Below are 6063 nucleotides of genomic sequence, written 5' to 3' on the forward strand. Positions count from 1 at the left end.
ATGAACATCGTAGTGAGTAGAGACAGGCGCTATGTATATGTGTAAAGAAACATTTTCCCTTTCTACTACCATTTCCTCTTCCCTTCCTATTCCGAGAAAATAGAAAAAATGTTGTACGTGCAGCTAACGCGGCCTAAAAGGAAGAAGAAAGGAAAGAACATAGTTCGTGCTAAACAGTATTTTTTTTCTTCTGAAGTACTACTTATTTTGCTTCTGCTACGCGGGAACTCAGAGTTCGCTACTTTTGTTTATTACGGTGCATAACTTGCCTCCTTATAATTTAGGTTAGCTACCTTCTCCCCAAGCAAAAAACAAGCAAAGGAGCTAGCAACTACTGAATCACGTGTTCGTTCAGTTGCCTCCAAGAAAAGCTTTGATAAAACGTGGTAGCGCTCCTGCTAGATTTGGCTCCTCAAGCGTACGATGTAAAATAATCTAGTATGCAAGCTTAAGATAATGCTACTGAACCGGTAATTATGGGTGCAATAACTCTGGACCATTCTCTCATATTCAAAACGAGAGCCCGATATTTGTTTAAAGAAGCTTCACTGCAGAAACATTCGTGAGGGACCATTAGAATTGACAGTTAAATTGTGATACTGATTGGTATGGTGTCATGCAGTCTATAACACTGATCTGCCGTGGTATAGCATGGTATGGTATGGTATGGTATGGTATGGTATGGTATGGTATGGTATGGTATGGTATGGTATGGTATGGTATGGTATGGTATGGTATGGTATGGTATGGTATGGTATGGTATGGTATGGTATGGTATGGTATGGTATGGTATGGTATGGTATGGTATGGTATGGTATGGTATGGTTGGTTGGTTGGTTTGTGGGGTTTAACGTCCCAAAGCAACTCAGGCTATGAGAGACGCCGTAGTGGAGGACTCCGGAAATTTCGACCACCTGGGGTTCTTTAACGTGCACTGACATCGCACAGCACACGGACGCCTTGCTTTTGGTATGGTATGGTATGGTATGGTATGGTATGGTATGGTATGGTATGGTATGGTATGGTATGGTATGGTATGGTATGGAACGACATAGTGCTCACTTTCATTCGCATGCAGAACTGAGTGTAAACATACTGTCTTGGCGACAGTCTCCATCGCATGGCGAAGGAAGAATGAAAAAATCTGAGCTTATTACTTATTCTCTCGAGATACCATCCGGGTGGCTCGAGGCGAATTCCGGTAAATGCGACGACACCGAGTTAGTATTGGTCGTGAAAACTCTTCCCAGAAATGCAGCGCAATAATTAGATTTCTACATTACCTCAGGTCTTCTTGCTCCTGAGGAGATCCATCGTGGTGTCATTCCGCCGTTGTTTTTGGACCAAACTCTCACACTTCAGGGAAAGAACACAACGGTTGCCGAAGCTTCTGAGCAGACTTTGACGGAGCGCTACGCTGAAGACGAGCTCTGTGGTTGATGAAACGAAAACAAGGCGGCGACGAACCACGATGACGGGACAGTGTTTAAGATACAAACGAATGATGACATTCCGCCAAGCACCATGTCACAGGTGGTTCACTTAGTCGTTATACTTTTAAAATTAACGAGGATTCAAGTTTTGCGCACCCAGAAGAAAAGGTCCGGAAGCTGGAAAAAGAAACCTTTTCTCTTTGCCGTCGGCTGAAACTGAATTCGCATTGTCGCTTCCGAAGAAGGAGCGTCGCAGGCCGGTGCGATGTCACGCTCTGCGGCCAACGCGCCTCGCACGCGTAGCACAGAGGCACGTTCGAGCTTCGGGCGGGAGCTTGGGGATGCGCGCGGCAGGAGGCATCCGCATCCCGCGGACAACTGAAGAGCAACTGTGACGCGCGGGAGAGCGCGCAGCCTCCGCTCTCCGCGACAGGCGCGATGAAAAGGCGACCGGCAGATGGCGCGGAGCTCCGTGCGATGCCTTTAAACCCGTTGGCGGTCGGAATGTCGATCCCTCAGCCAACGCTTTCGGAGTCCCAAACGTGAGAGTGCTCTACTTGCGACAGCTTCATAAAGTTTGAATCCATAATTCAGGGTCCCTTGCGGATACTGCATGGACGGTCTAATGTTATTAGAGTGGGATGGAAGCTGAGCGCAAGGCGACGGCTTCCGCGAATGTCATCATCAGCCTGATTATACCCACTGCAGGGCGAAGGCCTCCCCCATATTTCTCCACCTAACCCGGTTCTGTGCTAGCTGCATCCACTTGACCTCTGCGAACTTCTTAATTTCATCCGCCCACCTAACTTTCTGCCGCCCCCTGCTGCGCTTTCCTTCCCTTGGAATCCAGTTTGTTACCCTCAGCGACCATCGGTTATCCTCTCTTCGCACTACATGTCCTGCCCATGTCCATTTCTTCTTAATTTCTACTAGAATGTCGGTAACATGAGTTATTTCTCTGACCCACTCTGCACGCTTTCTATCTCTTAATGTTACCCCTACAATTTTTCGTTCCATAGCCCTCTGTGTTGTCCTCAACTTAAGTAGAACTCTCTTGGTTAGCCTCCACGTTTCAGCCCCATAGGTAAGTACAGGCAAGATGCAACTGTTGTATACTTTCCTCTTGAGCGATACCGGTAAGCTGCTAGTCATAATCTGCGAGTGCTTGCCAAATGCGCTCCATCCCAATCGTATTCTTCTTCTTATTTCCTTTTCGTGGTCCGGATCTGCGGTTACTACCTGTCCTAAGTAGACATATTCGCCTACTACTTCCAGTATTTCGCTACCTAATGTAAACTGCTGTTCCTTCCCGAGGCTGTTGAACATTACCTTAGTCTTCTGCATATTGATTTTCAGGCGTACCTTTCTACTTTTCCTGTCTAGGCCATCAATCATTATTTGCAGTTCATCCCCCGAGTTGCTTAGCAAGGCAATGTCATCAGCAAATCGCAGATTACTGAGGTATTCTCCATCTACCCTTATTACTAACTGCTCCCATTCCAAGACTCTGAATACTTCCTCTAAACAAGCTGTGAATAGTACTGGGGAGATCGTGTCTCCTTGCCTAACACCTTTCTTTATGGGACTTTTGTTACTTTCTTTACGCAGAGCTATGGTTGCTGTGCAGCCACTATATATATCTTCCAGCACTTTCACGTACGGCTCGTCTACCCCCTGATTTCGCAATGCCTGCATCACCGCCGAGGTTTCAATTGAGTCAAATGCTTTTCCGTAATCAATGAATGCTATGTATAAGGGCTGGTTATATTCCGAGCATTTTTCTATCACCTGATTGATGGCATGGATATGATCGATAGTAGAGTACCGTTTCCGAAATCCTGCTTGATCCTTTGCTTGATTGCAGTCTAAGGTTGTCCTGATTCTATTAGCGATTACCTTAGTAAATACCTTATACGTAACAGACAGTAAGCTGATTGGTCTGTAATTTTTAAGGTCCTTAGAGTCCCCTTTCTTGTGAATGAGGATAATGTTTGCATTCTTCCATGGTTCCGGTACCGTCGATGACACCAGGCACTGCGTATACAGGGTGGCCAGTTTTTCTAGCACGATATCCCCCCCGTCCTTTAGCAAATCTGTAGTTATCTGATCCTCTCCAGCTGATTTGCCCCTTTTCATAGTTTCTAGTGCTTTCTTGACCTCGTCCTTCGTCACTGGTGGAACGTCTGACTGTTTTTCCCTACCGCCAATCTCTTTACGGTCCTGACTACTTTGGCTACTGTAGAGATCTGTATAGAACTCCTCGGCTACTTTGACTATCTTTTCCATATTAGTAATGACGTTGCCCGCCTTGTCCCTTATCGCATACATCTGGTTTTTGCCTATGCCCAATTTCTTCTTTACCGCTTTAAAGCTTCCCCCGTTCTTTACAGCATTCTCAATTTTCTCCATGTTATACTTCCTTATATCGGCCACCTTGCGCTTATTGATTAGCTTTGATATCTCGGCCAATTCGATCTGGTCTGTTGGATTGGAAGCTTTCATACTCTGGCGTTCCTGAATCAAATCTTTCGTCTCCTTAGACAGCTTGCCGGTATCCTTTCTAACTATCCTACCGCCTACTTCTACCGCGCACTCAGTAATGATATCTCTGAAATTATTGTTCCTTGCCTCTAGGGTAATGTCGCCATCCTCAGTTAGAGCTGAATACCTATTCTGTAGCGAGATCCTGAACTCTTCTTCCCTCCCCCTCACCGCTAATTCGTTGATGGGTTTCTTTCTTACTAATCTGTTGCGTTCCTTCTTCAGATTTAGGCTAATTCGGGACCTCACCATTCTGTGGTCACTGCATCGCACTTTCCCGATTACCTCTACATCCTGCACAATGGCGGGGGTTGAACACATTATGAAGTCGATTTCATTTTTAGTCTCTCCGTTAGGACTTTTCCATGTCCATTTCCGGTTCTTCCGTTTGCTGAAGAAGGTATTCATGATTCGCAAGTAATTGCGCTCTGCAAACTCAACTAGTAACTCCCCCCTGCTATTCCTAGAACCAATGTCATAGTCACCTACTGCCTTGTCTCCTGCCTGTTTTTTCCCTACCTTGGCACTGAAATCGCCCATTAGTACAGTATACTGCGTCTTTACTTTTCGCATTGCCGATTCTACATCTTCATAGAAGCTTTCAACTGCCTGGTCATCATAACTACATGTAGGTGCATAGGCCTGTACAACCTTCAGTTTATACCGCTTATTAAGCCTAATTACGATGCCTGCAACCCTCTCATTAATACTATAGAATTCATCTTTATTACCCGCTATATACTTATTGACAAGGAAACCTACTCCCAGTTGTCGCCTCTCTGGTAAGCCTCGATAACACAGTACATGCCCATCCTTCAGTACAGTATATGCCTCATTCGGCCTCCTAACCTCACTAAGCCCTATGACATCCCATTTCATGCCCTCTAGTTCCTCTAACAGCACTGCTAAGCTAGCTTCACTAGCTAGGGTTCTTTGCCTTGTCAGATGGAAGGAAGGATGCACTAGGTGCGATCCTCCTGTGAGGGTACAGACCTCAACCTGCGACCATCATCATCCTACGGCTACCCCAGGCAAGGCCTCCCGCACCATAAGGTTTGGGGGTTTTTTTGTTTCGGGGAGCGGGCTTTTCCCAGCCAAGGGGCTCATGCAATCCGGCCTGTTCCCACCGGGGCGGGGTCGCAGTGCATATGCACCACGTCCGCACCACCCCGGTGGGTCGAAGCCTGACGCGAGCAAGTCTTCTAATATCTCACTTCGAGTTTTCCGTTTTCTTCTTTGAAGATCACCATGGGGTGTCCCCATTCTTCAAAAAACTTCTTTCTCCCTAAGTGGCGTCTCTCTCTCTCTAGGTGGAACCATAGTTCTTTTCTGATTTTGGCCTTCACTTCATGGAGGCTCGGAGTCTTGTTCGAGTAGGCCGCTTTGCAGCGGGCCAACCACACCTGATAGTTGACCTCTGCCAGTGTCAAGACAAACTGTTTGCGCCCTTCCTTTGGAAGCGGGTTGAAATAGCGCACGGTGGGGTATGGGATCCCGGGGAGGCCGAACATATCTCTCAGACGCTCTAGGAGTGCTGCGGGAATTAGGCAGTCAAGAAAGATGTGCTCCGCTGTCTCTCGGGCCAAGCAGAAGGGACACAGGTCAATCATTCCTGACGTCGCAGGGACGAAGGCACGCCTTCTGATAGGTAAGATGCTTCTTGCGAACCTCCACATCAGGGAGGCTCGGCGTGCGTCGAGGAAATGGGCGGTTATGTACTGCCAACTGGGTCTTTCTGCACATAGCATGTATCTTGATAGGCGGGCAGGGAGCGGAGGGGTGATCATATTGATAATATCTTTCAGGTGCATGGTTCGTGGGTCAACGTCAGACGAGTTTTCTTTCAGGTACTCTAAGTCTGTGGCTGCGGTTCGGTAAAATGATAGGGGCGACCCTGCATGCGGGGTGTTGTGTTGTAGGGCCTTCTCAGTGAATGTTCGCAGCCGTGTCGACAGATAGTACGAAGCCATAGTTTTTGTTAGCGGCATGTCGCATTCGACGGCTCTGAATGTCCATTTGATGTGCAGAGCCCTTGCGAGAATATCCAGATCGGGCAGCCCCAGGCCACCTTTGAATCTGGGCAGGCAGA

The sequence above is a fragment of the Amblyomma maculatum genome, chromosome 4 (assembly GCF_055883805.1).
Source record: "Amblyomma maculatum isolate TAMU_Amacu chromosome 4, ASM5588380v1, whole genome shotgun sequence".
Classification (NCBI taxonomy): domain Eukaryota; kingdom Metazoa; phylum Arthropoda; class Arachnida; order Ixodida; family Ixodidae; genus Amblyomma; species Amblyomma maculatum.